The following is a 16,558-nucleotide window of genomic DNA, read 5'->3' as shown; positions in this document are numbered from 1 at the left end:
CCTTCCAGCCAACACTTCTTTAACGTCTATGTATCAAATACTACATACACAAGTTTAATGTCTTTGTGAGAACTGAAAGAGGATGTTCTCACACACTGAGGGATAAAAGCTTCTACACTAAGCTGATAACACGTTGAAGTGTCCCTCTGGACTGATTGCTTCTAAAAGCTGATATACAATGTGCGTGCCCTTTCTTTTCTCTCTTATTTGCATTGTTGTTGTTGTCTTTTTCTTGAGTCCTCACTGATCTTCTCTTTATATATGCGGGAAAGACTGATTTTACAGAGAGACTCATTTATTGTATCTGTTGCCTCTTGAATTCGTTTCTTGGACTTTGTGTCTCGACTTTTTGACAGGCCTTTTGAAACGTTTTGTCTTTAATGCTCTGATACAACGTACATTATTGTTCTTTGACTGGACAAAGGTTTTGTACCTTCGCGCACATCTGGAATCCACTGAAAAAGTTTGTCTTCATCTACAACGGAAAGATTCTGACTGGTCAGCTGAACTAGTCTTCAGTTGGGCTGGTGAAATCAGTTGACCCATCAATTGAACTGATTTCACCCTCATTCAGTTGAATTGATCAGCTGGGTTTCTTCATCAATTTGCGATGTAAACAGCTCATGACTGATCCTAGCTTCTACACACTAAGGTAGATTATTAGTAACACAAATTAACAAGTTTTGTTAACATCAAAATCAAGATTGCGAACTTGAAAAGTTCCAACATAGGTGTCTCCATTGACCTAGTTTTTATTTTTATAAATTTTAATTTGCATGTTAATGGGCTTAGGTTTTGGGCCTTCAAGTATAGAAGCAATTAGGCCTACTCAATTTAGTTAAATTGGGTCTGATAACACTTATTTAATTGAAAAATAAAAGTATAAAATTTTATTTTTCAAAAAAAATGCATTTGATATTTTAAAAGTCTCTTGTTTGCCAATAACCGGCTTCTCGGATAAAATCGAGCTCTTCTCGTTAAATAACTTAAACTCTAACATTTTAAGAACAATTTAATCATTTTTAACCATATTAAAAGGCCTTGAAAATCTTTAATGAACAATATTTATTTTTATCTCTGTCGTTCCCGGTCTCTTTTCCCCAGCCTATTATCGAATATTCGGATAAAATCTACCATTTCATGAAATCATGCCATATAATCATGCAATCATTTCCTTAATCATATAATTTGCAGCAAGTAAGCATTTAAAATTAATTAATAAAACATTTATATAATTTAATTCATTTGCATGTATGTGGTTTACGTATGTTGTTTTTTTTTTGGGCGTTACAGGAAAATGATTAAAAAATTTCTTACAGTGAGCCCAAAATGTGCCAACTGTAATTATAATACTAAAAATAGTATATGATAAAGTTTCATCTAGACACATCACAACATAAAATTAGCTCACACATGACTGAAGTCAACTACATACAAACAACTCATATCCCCGGGACATGCTCCCGTATCTATATACATATATACACTGGGATAGACCACTCAACATTAACTCAAATATGACTCCATCCAGAAATACCCTCTCTGGTCTCCTGATAACCTGGAGTACTGCCTTTTTCACATACAAAAACAACAGCCCCCCCTTGGGGGTGAGAAAACGCTCAGTATGGAACAACCATAATAAATACAACATGTATCGACACAATGATATATGATATACAATACATGCATGTCGTGGAGATACAAGGTCAAATTCTCATCCACTGAGCATGTATCAGAATCATTCAAATTACTATCAAATCAATGCTCGAGCTGGCACACCGGCCTCAGTCAAGTATAAAGGAATATCCATATGGTAGCATCAGCAAAGCTCCATCAAATACAAAATCTCAATAAATCATAGGGGCCACGAATGATTATTTTTTTAAAGGCCACATAATTCCAAACATAGCATCGTGCTCAAAATTCAATGATATATAAGTATCCAAGTATCATAGATCAACGCGCATGTCATGTATCAATGTATGTATAAAATGATGAGTGTTAACAAAATATTTGTTTTACACATCTGTAAGGTCCTAAATGCAATAAGGTAATCCAACTGCATGCAAATCTAGGATAAAGAAAAATGCATAATTAAATTATTTTAATTGCATTAATTAAATGTGGTGGTCATGATTATATGTTTAAAATGTGGTTTTCTATTAGAATGCAAAAAATAGTGTTTTTAAGGGTTATTCGAAACGCGATCAAGGAACAAAGACCAGATACTGTAAAGGAAAAATATTTTTATTAAATGATTATTCAAATTATTTATATATGGCATATATAATAAGTGATTTCGAAAATGGTTTTTTTGAGGTGCTTTTACATGCCAAGTTGTATTTTAAACCGGTAATCGATTTTGGAAGATAACAAGGACTTTCAGGAGGCTCGGTTATTATTTTCGAAAACTTTCCTAAACTAAATAATTTTCCTTCATTATAATAGGTCTAATGGGCCTATACTAAGGTTATTGGGTCTAGCTTTCTACCAAATTATCTACTTATATTAAAGCGTGAAGTTGATTGAAATGATCAGTTTCAGTACAGTAGCAGGTCATCACTTAACACGTGTAATTCTCTTTGCAAAATAGATGACAACTTGTTACATGTTTTGCAATCCACCGCTAAAAAAAATGGAAAGCAACCCATGGAACCGATTTACAAAGCACAGGTCCTTAACTCCTTTTTGTTTCTTCCCTTTTGTTCGTTTATTCCATCTTCCTTACTTGTTCACGGTTTCTTGAGCTTCATGTCTTCCTAGCGGTGCTCTCTCTTCTTGGGTTGGAAAGCTTCTACTAGGTTAGTGTTCTTCTCTTGGTTTTGTTTGGGTTTTTTGTTATCCATGGTGTTCTTCGCCTTTGTTGTCTTAACTCATTGAATGGGTTATTTAGGCGATGCAATTTGGGTAAAAAAAATAGCACCATCGCTTTCGTTTGGGTTTTTGTTTTCCCTGATACTCTTCGCCTTCGTTGTCCTAATTCATTGAATGGGTTATTTAGGCGATGCCTTTTGGGTAAAAAAACAGCATTGTCGCTTTCGTGTGGGTTTTTTTTGTTTTCCCTGATACTCTTCGCCGTTGTTGTCCTAATTCAGCCATCAGATGATTCTTACAATATCAGGCATGTAGATTCAGTGGCTAAAAGAAAAGCTTAGGAACCAGCAAGTACTGTAACTTCAATTTCTAAGAGAAAAGCTTAGGCCTCATAAAGTAATATGGAATCCATAAAAATAATTTCACAAAAACTTGAAAAGATTGCCTTTCAACAATGCATAAACCTATGGTAGACTTCCCAGCTCCCACGTCTCGAAGAAGCACTTACAGGGATGAATAAATACCTTGAACAAGTAGATGCCGGTGATGTTAGAGTAGATGCCCTGTAAGCCAACTGTTGGCTAGGAAATTTATTGACTCAGTTGTAATAAACAATCTTTATTTTAATATAATTTACTTTTTAATGGTTTTGTTGTACTTTATCTGTATACCCATGCAAGCAGCATAGATAAAGTCCTTGATTATGCTTTAATACAAATGAATCGTAATTCGATGTTGAAACTCATTTGTAAACACTGCATATTCTAAATTCGTTCCTAGTCGATTCAGCCGCCTAAAACAGGGGTAAAGGTCGCTCGAACTCGAGACTAGCATCTGTGATGTTGTGTACTGCGTTTCTTGGTAAGGGCATAGAGATGTCCAAACATACAGATGGGTAGTCATATGATGATTATACTGAACAACCCTCCCTCGGACTTTCCAAGTGGTTATCATTCATCGATAGGATAAGTCCGTGGTTATGATTGTACACCATTAGTCCTTACGACCCGGGACAACACTGAGGCTCTATATGCTAGCGCTGTGCTTTGACTCGTTTACCGGCTCCAGGAGAGTCATCAGGTGGCGAGGTTGGGTATAGTTGCGACACATATAGGAGCCAGTGCATTGTAGTCAGGGATTCACCGCTCACCTACGGGTGTGGATATCCTATGTGATCTGATGTAATAATAGTGCATGGAATCTCTGGCCAGAGTATGAGATGTACGTTAGAGAAAGAGTTCTCCAATAGTACACGCGATGCCACTATTATAGTTGTCACATAGTTATCGAATTAATATGCAACCCTCGATGAACCAATGGTTGCAGATTCGATTGGATATATGAGATGAAGGGACCGTACTGTACGTTAATCATAATCGACTGGTTCTTGTAGGCACTATCAGCGATACCTAGGGGATCATGGGGCGATGCTACTAGACGCTCTTACCATGATCAGATGGGTGCAATAAGAAATGAGTTCTGACATTCTTGATCAAGGTGTTGATGAAAAGAATGGGGCTAACTAGGGTAAGCCCGAATAAGAATAAGTGTTATTCTGAATCACAAAGAGTTGTGAACCCACGGCTAGCTGTATCCGTGAACCATTGAGGGTCACACAAGTACTGGATCATTTGTTCCCGTTGAGAGAATAAATTCAAGTAGTTGAATTTATATATTATAGTAAATTCAAGGAGCTGAATTTATGATAATTAAATTTTGAGAAAATAAATTCAAGGAGTTGAATTTATGAGATAATAAATTCAAGAAGTTGAATTTATGAAATATGGAGAGAATAAATTCAAAGTGTTGAATTTATAAAACTTGAGAATTTAATTTATTAAACTCAAAAATTGAGTTTATTGAATATTAAATTTTGGAGGTAATAAAATTCAAGGAGTTGAATTTATAATAAATTCAAATGTTGAATTTATAATGGATTTAATTTAATAAATTCAAATGTTGAATTTATAAATGATTTAAATTAAATGTAATGGGTGTATGTATTATGGGCTTGTAAGAGTACAAGGCCAACATACAAATTATTATGGTTTTTAATTGAACTGTAAAAGATTAATTAATTAATTAAACTAGTTGGACTAGAATAATTAATTGATTAAGCCCATTAAATAATTAATTTATTAATGGGCCCTAAGCTTATATATATGTGTATTAGGCTTAGGGTCGATAAGAATTCATTCATAATTTTTCTAAAAACTTCTCCTCTCTTCTCAAAAGAATTTCGACCACCTTGAAGTAAATAGTTTGAGTCGTCTCTCAAATATTTTCTCCTACGCAAAATCTCTTACATATTTTCTAGTGCAAATTGGAAGAGAAATAAATCATCTAGTCGTGGACCTGATTAGAAGGAAACAAGCTTTTGAAGAAAGTTCGTAGGGATTTCATCAAGAGCTATCTCCGCTAAACAAGGAATAGTTGGAGCCATGTGATTAATTTNTGTCCGCCTTCTCGTACTGTTGTTTATCAATCGGTAATAAGCAACCCGAAAGATTGAATCAAGTCTTTCCTTGTTGATCACATCCCACTCGGAATCCCCATCTTATAGAGACATCTCTAGAGACCCATTCTATGAGAGCTATTGCATAGGCCTACTGGACAAGGATGTTAGGGCTTCCATTATCTCATGACAAGGGCGGCCGTAACTATAACGGTCCTAAGGTAGCGAAATTCCTTGTCGGGTAAGTTCCGACCCGCACGAAAGGCGTAACGATCTGGGGCGGGTTCGAGCCCCGCCAGTCCCGACGGATCCAAAATCCAATCTTGGGCCAAGCGTTGCCAGCCGGTAATAGCCGAAGGCTAAAAAGGGCCGTTAGCAAGACCGAAACTAGATGCGTCGAGCTGCCTAGGGGAATCTTTAGAATTCCCACTGCCCGGCCCCCGGAGGGCAGCAGGAAATAAAGAGTTAAAAGACCTGAAGTAGCAAAGCCTTGGGTAAAAATAGCACTTGGGCCAATTATTGTGCTTATAATATTTTTATTTTCCGGAATAGGGGGGTGGTGGTCCTTATTCCCTACTTTTGGTAGGAGATGGCATGCCGGGGTGAAGAAGGTGGCTCCATACGGAGGGAATGTGGGCTTCCTTTTGGGTGGGTTTCCGTGTTTTGGATCTCTTTTCTTTGGTTTTGGTCATATAATGGCCATCTTAATATTGAACCCGCTTATATAGACGCTCTAATATTGGTCAGGCTACTCACCCGAGCAGCCTTCCCTTATTCATTTAGCTCAGGGTTTTCTTTATTTCCTGCTGCCCTCCGGGGGCCGGACCGGACCACAAGACAAACTCCATACGGAATCCTCCCCTTAGGGATCCCCTCCGGTGGTGGACCGAGGCAGAGCCTTGGCCCTCGTCCCCCCTACGGGGTGCCTACGGTCTCGTAAATACAAGAAACTCCCCTCTTATCCATTAATAGTCCTTAACTCCTTCTTATAGCTCTTTAGGAAGCCCTAATAAGTCCTATAAAGCCCCATTAAGATACCTATAAGGATAGTAACTCATTAACTCATAACTCTTAGCTACATAGCTACAGGATAGGAAGATCATGTACTCGTAGGACTCGTCAGGCTCGGTTTTTCTGATTTTTCAAAATTTTGGGTAAAATTGATATTTTTGAAAATTGGTTCAATTTTTCTTTTTAAAAATTAATTTTTGGAAAATTAATAATTTTCTTGTGAAATAAATAATTAGAATATGATTTTAATTATTTATGGTAAAAATGAGTTTTTACAAGAAATCAATTATTATTGATTTAATTGGAAATTAAATAAAGGGGTTTATTTAATTTATTAAGTTCTTTAATAATTGTGGTGGTTTGTGATAAATTATTAGATATATGATTTATCAACTAATTAAATTGTTTAATTAAATTGATGTTAATATTTGATATTAAATGCATAAAGGATGATCGAGAGCCTTGACCAATGTGTTAGGTGTATGTTAGGATATTTTACTGTTTTTATTCATTTTTATAATATTTGATATTATTAAAGTAGGCCTGGTTTATGGCCCGTTCCCACCCCATGAGATGTATCCCTTATGTGCCATGGTTATTCAAATTTAATTATTAGAAATAGTGGGAGATCAAGACTGGAAGATGGTGGGCCCGATGATCAAGATGAAGACATGTAAAATATTGGAAGCTTTTGTAATAGTTGCATTTGCATCCCTGCATTCACTTAGGTTTTGGACCTGGATCCATGTATGGCTCACATGGATCTAATAGTGTTGGCGATCGATCATCCTTATTTATTGTTGAATGTCATATTATGATATATGCGATATATAGTAGTATGCATGTATGTATATTATTAGATAATATAGTTGCATGAATCCGGCAAACATACAAACTCATGGCACGCGATTTTTAAATTAAAATGATGAGACAATTTTAAAATTAAAATCCCTCATTTTGAATATGATTCAAAATTTATATCAAACCGAAAAAGTAAAAATTAAAAGAGTTTAATTTTTCCTTGCCTTCCATCAACCGTGGTTGCATGTTGATCGCTACCCGCGGACAGTGTCTGGCTCATATTATTGGGGAGGCCTGGACGCCGGAAAGCTGTGACTTCCACCGGACATATGATGTGAATTGAGTGGAACTCCCATGACTTCAGCTCATATTATTGGGGGAACTCATGGCGACCGTCTACTACAATTCAACATTGATGGGTTGGTTTGACACGCGAAAATAAACGGCGTCATATTATTGGGTCCTTATTAAACGTGAGGCAAAACACGCGGAGGTTGCATAGGGATGCAATTGGATTCTACCTTTTAGAAATTATAATTGGCTGATATTATTCGGGATTATAATTGGCTAATTGGACTCTACGTGCCCACTAAGAAAATACGATTTTCCTTTTTCATCAGAGGGTGGTGAAAATGTCAAAATAGTGGGAGAGAATTTATAAAATAAAAATCCATATTTTATATCTTAAAATTATTTTAAAATAATCAGCAACTATTATTCTGTTTCCATATCAGTATATTTTCGATTTCGTCACATAATCAAATTTTGTTATTAACAGCTAACCGAATCTAATTTTCAAGACTGGTTGGGAAAATTGTTATGAATTCGGAGAAAATGACATACACACTAATGTCAGTCTTGCTGAACTGACAATGCATGCAAGATGGCGGGACCATAGTGTGCAAGCTAAAGTGTAATGTGCTCGCTTCTATGTCAAATGAACTGTAGGGACAGTTTGAGGAAATGATTGAATTCTGCTGACATTCGAATACAGATGCAAGAGTTGCATGGTGCATGAAATTCGTACAGTGATGTACACCATTTTTAATTGCTCATGACTACACGAATGCAAGATGGGGCTTTGGTCCATGAGCGTGGTGTACATATGTTTGGGCTTATTGAGAAAGTGGTGGGCCTGGAATATGTGATTCCCAACGAGTTACTTGATGACATCAATTTGTTGTCATTCTCTTCCTCATTTGACGAGTTTATGGTGAACTTCAATTTGATTAAGATTGATGATAGCCTTGAAGAGCTAGTCAATATGATTATCACTTATGAAGCTACCATAAAATAGGAAAATGATGTTTCCTAATTGGGCTTCTTGTCAGGAACGAAAAATAGCCCACAAGGTAAGAGAAAGAAATGTTCTGCCCCTCACAAAGAAAAACAAACCCAATAAGAAGCAAACTCCGAAGGATACTTAAAGGGCCCACAAAGTCCGATAAGTTAGAACATATTTGTTTCACTGCAAGAAGAATGGACATAAGAAATTATCTGGGCCAAAAATGTTTTGGAAATGATAAGTGAATGTCCAAATTAAACAGGATTTCAACAACAAACAAAAGAAAATTAAAAGATCCAAATCCTGCACAAATATGGCACGCTAGACTAGGTCATATTTCTCAAAGAATGATGCACAAGCTAGTGGGAGAAGGCATGTTTGACTTGTCAGACATAAATTCTCTACCAACGTAGGTAAGTCCTGTCTAAAAGAAAAATGATCAAGACTCCATTCGATGGAAACGTGGAACGTGCGCATGGTCTACTGGATTTGATCCATACAGACGTTTGTGGCCCGCTAAATGTTAGCACAATATTTGGGCAATCCTACTTCATTACCTTTACTGATGACCATTCGAGGTATAGGTATGTTTATTGAAACACAAATCTGAAACATTTGAAAAGTTCAAAGAATTCAGATCTGAAGAAGAAAATCAGCTAGAAAGGAGTATTAAGACACTTCGATCTGATCGAGGGATAGAATACTTGTGTGCTGATTTTTTTTAGGTAATCTAAAAGAGAATGTGATTCTCTCACAGTGGACTCCACAATTGAATGGTGTTTCTGAAAGTCGAAATCGAACCTTGTTGGACATGGTTCGATCCATGATGGGATTCACTGAATTGCCTACATCGTTTTGAGGCTTTGCGCTTGAAACTGTGGCAATGTTGTTGAATAATGTCCATATTAAAGCTGTGGATAAAATACCATATGAGATATGGATGGGAAAACCTCCCAAATATTCTTACTTGAGAATATGGGGATGTCCTGCTTACGTGAAGCAGACAGTGGGAGACAAATTGGATAGTAGATCCACTTTGTGCTACTTTGTATGATATCCAAAGAATTCTGTTGGATATTATTTCTATCATCCCAATGAAGCAAAAGTGTTTGATTCAAGAAATGCCACCTTTTTGGAAAGAGAGTTCCTATTAGATAGAAAAGATAAGATGATAGAACTTGAAGAAATTCAAGATACTCCTTCAACTATAGTAGTTGAATCTAATCCCCAAAAACCAGTAGTTGAAGTACAAGCTCCTAGAAGGTCTGATAGGGTTATTAGACCACCTGCAAGATATACACTTCTTCATGAACAAGGCCATGATGAGCCTTGTGTTGGATGTGATCCAATGAATTTCAAAGAAGCAATATCTGATACTGATTCAAGCAAATGGCTTGAAGCCATGCAGTCAGAAATGGACTCTATGTATTCAAACCAAGTCTGGACATTAGTGGATCCACCTGAGGGAATTGTTCCCATAGGATGCAAATGGATCTACAAAAGAAAGCTTGGGGCGGATGGGAAGATAGTGACCTTCAAAGCAAGACTGGTTGCAAAAAGGTTATACTCAAAGGCAAGGAGTTGACTATGAGGAAACTTTTTCACCAGTTGTTATGTTTAAGTCCATTAGAATACTACTAGCCATAAAAGCATGGTATGACTATGAGATATGGCAAATGGATGTAAAGACTGCATTCCTCAATGGAGACATGAAAGAAGAAATTTATATGTCTCAACCTGAGGGATACACATCAGTAGGAAGTAAGTATAAGGTATGCAAACTTCAGAGATCAATATATGATCTCAAGCAGGCGTCAAGGAGATGGAACCTCAGATTTGATAGCACTATCAAAGAGTTTGGTTTTGCTAAGAATCGTGAGGAACCATGCGTGTACAAGAAAGTTAGTGGGAGTGCAGTGACATTCCTAGTACTTTATGTTGATGATATTCTGCTCATTGGGAATGATGTAGGATTACTGCAATCAACTAAAGTATGGTTAGCAAGTAAATTCTCCATGAAGTGCATGGGTGAAACATCTTATGTATTGGGAATAAAGATCTATAGAGATAGATCGAAGAGGATGCTGGGACTCACCCAAGTCACTTATATCGATACCATTCTGAAGATATTCTCTATGGAAGAGTCCAAGAGAGGATACTTACCAATGTGTCATAGTGTTACTCTATCTACAGCCATGTGTCCCAAAACTGATGAAGAGATAGAGATAATGACACGTATTCCATATGTGTCAGCCATTGGTAGTATCATGTATGGTATGATATCGAAATGTCCTGATGTTGCTTACGCTCTGAGTGTTACAAGCAGATATCAGGCGAACCCTGGTCCAATGCATTGGAAGGCCGTGAAAGATATTCTTAAGTACTTGAGAAGAACTAAGAACTTGTTCATGGTCTATGGGGGTGGAGAATTGAAATACACTGATTCTAGCTTCCAATGTGACGTAGATGATTCGAAATCGACATCTGGTTTTGTATTCATGCTTAATGGTGCGGTTGTCTCTTGGAAGAGTTCCAAGCAAGACACGTTGCGGATTCCACCACTGAAGCTGAATACGTTGCTGCATCAGCTGCAGCCAAAGAGGCAGTTTGGATGAGGAATTTTGTCCAAGAGTTGGGCGTCATTCCTAATGGAGTTGATCCAGTCCCGGTGTACTGCGACAACACTGGTGCCGTTGCGCAAGCAAAGGAACCAAGGTCTCATCAAAGATCCAAACATATATTGAGGAAGTTCCACATCATCCGGGAGATTGTGGGAAGAGGAGATATATCAGTTGAAAGAGTCGCCTCTGCAGATAATGTTGCTGATCCACTTACAAAGCTCTTGCCAGGACCATTGTTTGAAAAGCATCGCGAAGCAATGAGATTAAAGTTTATGGGTAGTTGGCTCTAGGGCAAGTGGGAGATTGTTAGAGTAGATGCCCTGTAAGCCAACTGTTGGCTAGGAAATTTATTGACTCAGTTGTAATAAACAATCTTTATTTTAATATAATTTACTTTTTAATGGTTTTGTTGTACTTTATCTGTATACCCATGCAAGCAGCATAGATAAAGTCCTTGATTATGCTTTAATACAAATGAATCGTAATTCGATGTTGAAACTCATTTGTAAACACTGCATATTCTAAATTCGTTCCTAGTCGATTCAGCCGCCTAAAACAGGGATAAAGGTCGCTCGAACTCGAGACTAGCATCTGTGATGTTGTGTACTGCGTTTCTTGGTAAGGGCGTAGAGATGTCCAAACATACAGATGGGTAGTCATATGATGATTATACTGAACAACCCTCCCTCGGACTTTCCAAGTGGTTATCATTCATCGAGAGGATAAGTCTGTGGTTATGATTGTACACCATTAGTCCTTACGACCCGGGACAACACTGAGGCTCTATATGCTAGGGCTGTGCTTTGACTCGTTTACCGGCACCAGGAGAGTCATCAGGTGGCGAGGTTGGGTATAGTTGCGACACATATAGGAGCCAGTGCATTGTAGTCGGGGATTCACCGCTCACATACGGGTGTGGATATCCTATGTGATCTGATGTAATAATAGTGCATGGAATCTCTGGCCAGAGTATGAGATGTACGTTAGAGAAAGAGTTCTCCAATAATACACGCGATGCCACTATTATAGTTGTCACATAGTTATCGAATTAAGATGCAACCCTCGATGAACCAATGGTTGCAGATTCGATTGGATATATGAGATGAAGGGACCGTACTCTACGTTAATCATAATCGACTGGTTCTTGTAGGCACTATCAGCGATACCTAGGGGATCATGGGGCGATGCTACTAGACGCTCTTACCATGATCCGATGGTTGCAATCAGAAATGAGTTCTGACATTCTTGATCAAGGTGTTGATGAACAGAATGGGGCTAACTAGGGTAAGCCCGAATAAGAATAACTGTTATTCTGAATCACAAAGAGTTGTGAACCCACGGCTAGCTGTATCCCTGAACCATTGGGGGTCACACAAGTACTGGATCATTTATTCCCGTTGAGAGAATAAATTCAAGTAGTTGAATTTATATATTATAGTAAATTCAAGGAGTTGAATTTATGATAATTAAATTTTGAGAGAATAAATTCAAGATGTTGAATTTATATTATGATATAGTAAATTCAAGGAGTTGAATTTATGATAATTAAATTTTGAGAAAATAAATTCAAGGAGTTGAATTTATGAGATAATAAATTCAAGAAGTTGAATTTATGAAATATGGAGAGAATAAATTCAAAGTGTTGAATTTATAAAACTTGAGAATTTAATTTATTAAACTCAAAAGTTGAGTTTATTGAATATTAAATTTTGGAGGTAATAAAATTCAAGGAGTTGAATTTATAATAAATTCAAATGTTGAATTTATAATGGATTTAATTTAATAAATTCAAATGTTGAATTTATAAATGATTTAAATTAAATGTAATGGGTGTATGTATTATGGGCTTGTAAGAGTACAAGACCAACATACAAATTATTAAGGTTTTTAATTGAACTTTAAAAGATTAATTAATTAATTAAACTAGTTGGACTAGAATAATTAATTGATTAAGCCCATTAAGTAATTAATTTATTAATGGGCCCTAAGCTTATATATATGTGTATTAGGCTTAGGGTTGATAAGAATTCTTTCATAATTTTTCTAGAAACCTCTCCTCTCCTCTCAAAAGAATTTCGACCACCTTGAAGTTAATAGTTTGAGCCGTCTCTCAAATATTTTCTCCTACGCAAAATCTCTTCCATATTTTCTAGTGCAAATTGGAAGAGGAATAAATCATCTAGTCGTGTACCTGATTAGAAGGAAACAAGCTTTTGAAGAAAGTTCGTAGGGATTTCATCAAGAGCTATCTCCGCTAAACCCGGAATAGTTGGAGCCATGTGATTAATTCACCTAAGGTATGAAATTCCAACACCCTATGAATGTTTACGATAAAATCATACGAGTGCCCAAATATAAACATATTTTGATTGTCAAAATAAAATAAAATTTTAAACTTCCGCTGCGTTTGGGCACATAGAAAATCGAGATCCAACAGGTGAAACTAAAATAGAGATAGAACATAGGGGTAATATAAATATAAATTAAAGTATAATATGCAACCTAATCAACGGAGTAATTAAAACAAATGTATACTTTACTAAATTCTTAGAAAAATAGAAAAACACATAATTAAGGCCTGATCAGTGTTTAACAAACCGTGAAAACTATTTTCCTCTGCTGCTTTGCTCTAACTACAGTAACATCCAACCTTATCACTCATTGTCCTTGTTAAACAACTAAATATTAAATTATTTACTCTCTCTCAGACATTTATACCTAACATGCAATGTCATCCAATCTTTCATACAGGAAACGTAGAGCATGTTAGACAAATAGAAACTGCTACACCATCAATCAAATCTCGTAAGATTCTGCTTTTACTTGAGGGAATTCAGTTTCACACAATGTCAAAATTTGTGTTGTGTTGAGCTATTGATCAGAGTTTAATCGCAATAACTTCAAAGTCCATTACTTTGGTTTGCTTATGAGGCTATAAAAAAACATTTCCCTGACTTTTTGTGTCTAAGGTAAAAAAGCAAAAAAAATTTACTATTCTATTTGATCCTCCAACACCCCATGCTGATCGGTTGAAGTTATGGTAATTGAGAACCCCATTATTTGTTATGTTATTTCAAAGTTCCTTAATCGATCTCTATTTTTTTGGAAGTAGCTTGCTATATTTAGTTCATGGTTTTATTTTGATTGATATGTACGTATATTGTTAGCTAATGTCTTTCTCATATCCTTATTATTCACTCACTTACCATTTTATTATTATAGTTTAAAAACATATTGTGGTTGTTTTTGTTGTTACTTGTGTAATATAATATATTACCTACGATGAGAACATATGAATTATAGTTATTTGTGACTATGTGTAACAACTTTAGTTGTCGTTGACTACTATTTCTGTATAAGTAACACTTTATGTTGCTTTGAGAAGCGTCAAACATTAATCCAATTTTTTTAATCAAAGATTCGTAAATTGATTATTTTCCTTTCCGGTTTTACGAGGGAGCTTGTTGTCAAAAGTTTATTTTTATTAATTTATTCTATAATTGATTCAGGAGTTATGTGCAGATTCTCTACGAAATACCAACCATAACCAAATATTTTTATGTCAAAAATTGCTATTTTTGTTATATGGAAGTTTCTAACATTCTTCATTATTCTAACATGACTTATTTGCTAAGCTTTGAACATAAATTAGTTTAAAAACAAAAAGATATAACCTCGTCCACCAGCCAGCATAGCCAACTCATATATCTCCTTTGTAAATGTTGAATTCATATTAAACTCTACTTTGACCATCTCCATCAACATAACAGAGAATCTGTGTGAGTTGGCTAGGTTAATTATTGCCTTGTTGCCTTCTAAATTAATTATTAAAACTTTATTAGCATCTTTCTTGTAGTTTGCAAGCAGCAAATATGTGTTTTGTGTTCATTAACAATTACTTTAGAGTACTTTGCTTAGATCTTGAAATCAGTTCCCTTATAATCATAAGGCAGGACCTTATTTATCATATCATTCTTTTGCAATTGTAAAGATTGACTCATTAAGCTTTTAAGAATAGTCATCTTAAAGTTTCAAACTCTTCCATCATATAACTCTTACATCATATATTCTTATCATTGCTCCAATATATTTTCATCCAACTTGCTTTTTTTTAACTTAGAACTTCACTTTTTCAGCATATGATCAAATGAAGTGAAACTTTGGCTCATTTTTTTTTGTCAAATAAACTCTTTTTGTCTCTTTGATTTTACATTAGATACAAAGGACAGGGTTTTTTTATACAACAAATTTTGATTTCCTTTGGTCTGATTGTGTATAGTTTTTTCCGAAGTTATTGTTTTTTATTAACGCGTTTTTCTCGAATTTGGCTTGGAACAAATATTGTGGGAGATGGATCACTGACATACAAACACATTTTCAAGCTAAAAGACAACAAAGAATATGTAGAAAATGTCGTTTCCCAGAGGCTGTACGAGAAAGCATGCCAAAACATAGACTAACCATATGATTTTCAGATTCAAAAAATCAAACAAATCCTTAGCTTGACTGAGATGGTAATTTCACATTCATTCACATATTTCTACACCTTTCTTTAAATTGTATGAATAGGTATTAGTGTAAATACATTTTCATTCACAGGTTCAATCTTTCTGGATTAAAGATCAACTGAAAATTACAGAATCAGAGCACCATTTATACTTTTTAGCATGTCTAAGTTGTTCCAAAGCTTGTGGAGCTGCCTACAGATATGAATTTACGTGTCTATGTTGTAATCATCATTTTCCAAGTCCCAAACCACTGTAAGTTATTCTTATACCTTGAAATCGTATACTCATTACAAACATAATTTCTAAAACTTTTATTACAAATTGTAATAGGCTTACATTGTAACTGGCTATATTCGTTTAGGTTACGTTTCCAAGCAGAATTGTTTGATGGCGCTGGAAGTTTGAATGTCTATGTAGAGCACAAGGAAGAAAAAATGTTGTTAGGCATGTCAGGTGAAGAGATTATTGAGGTAGAACACAAGGTATGTACGATTAATACTCAGTTCTTTTTAGCACAAAATGCATCATATGTTTTAGGTTTCATTCTTCTTATCTACAATATGAAAGGCAGCTTAGCCCCGATCACATCAATGAAAACTTCAAAGATTTGCAATTTCTTTTTCAAGTTACAACATCAAGAAATCCAGTAAGGGGGAGAAAATTTGTACGGAACACAATCATAGCTTGTCTCCAGCCATTTGAATCATCGTCAGCGTTATGAAGAAAAGTGGTCCTCTTTACATGCCCAAAAAGAGTTGCTGGAAGATGTACCTATTATTGAATCTCAAGAAAGCACTTCAGGGATACAAAAAGAACATCTTCCAACAAGTATCATTGAACATCAAACCAGCTCAACCGGTAAAAGAAGCCTTGAATCTAAAGAAGATTTTTAACACACAGAGGCCTACAACATTCCAAACAAGATTGAGGTACCTATAATGTGTGTACTTTTGAAGCTATTTTGTAGCTGATTTCCTATAGCTGTTAATATCTAAACAATGCAATAGGTTAGGATCTTGAAAGATACAGATGTTGCGATCTATTGTAGAGTAGGATGTATATC

The 16,558-nt window shown here is 35.7% G+C and overlaps 1 long non-coding RNA gene across 3 annotated transcripts; it reads left to right on the top strand.

The window, feature by feature from the left end:
- The first annotated feature begins 2,685 nt into the window (after positions 1-2,685).
- On the top strand, positions 2,686-16,323 carry LOC140961132 (uncharacterized). 3 transcript variants are annotated; one of them, XR_012172287.1, is made up of 4 exons: positions 2,686-2,801; positions 13,739-15,747; positions 15,857-15,977; positions 16,033-16,323. It is a non-coding gene; the product is annotated as an uncharacterized lncRNA (long non-coding RNA). The 3 variants fall into 3 exon arrangements; XR_012172288.1 differs by lacking the exon at positions 2,686-2,801 and having other exon boundaries at positions 14,228-15,501; positions 15,587-15,747; XR_012172289.1 differs by lacking the exon at positions 2,686-2,801 and having other exon boundaries at positions 15,212-15,747; positions 16,122-16,323.
- The last annotated feature ends 235 nt before the right edge of the window (positions 16,324-16,558 follow it).

This window comes from Primulina huaijiensis, chromosome 16 (genome assembly GCF_012295235.1).
Source record: "Primulina huaijiensis isolate GDHJ02 chromosome 16, ASM1229523v2, whole genome shotgun sequence".
Taxonomy (NCBI): Eukaryota; Viridiplantae; Streptophyta; class Magnoliopsida; order Lamiales; family Gesneriaceae; genus Primulina; species Primulina huaijiensis.
This window is presented reverse-complemented; position numbering and strand designations above follow the sequence as displayed.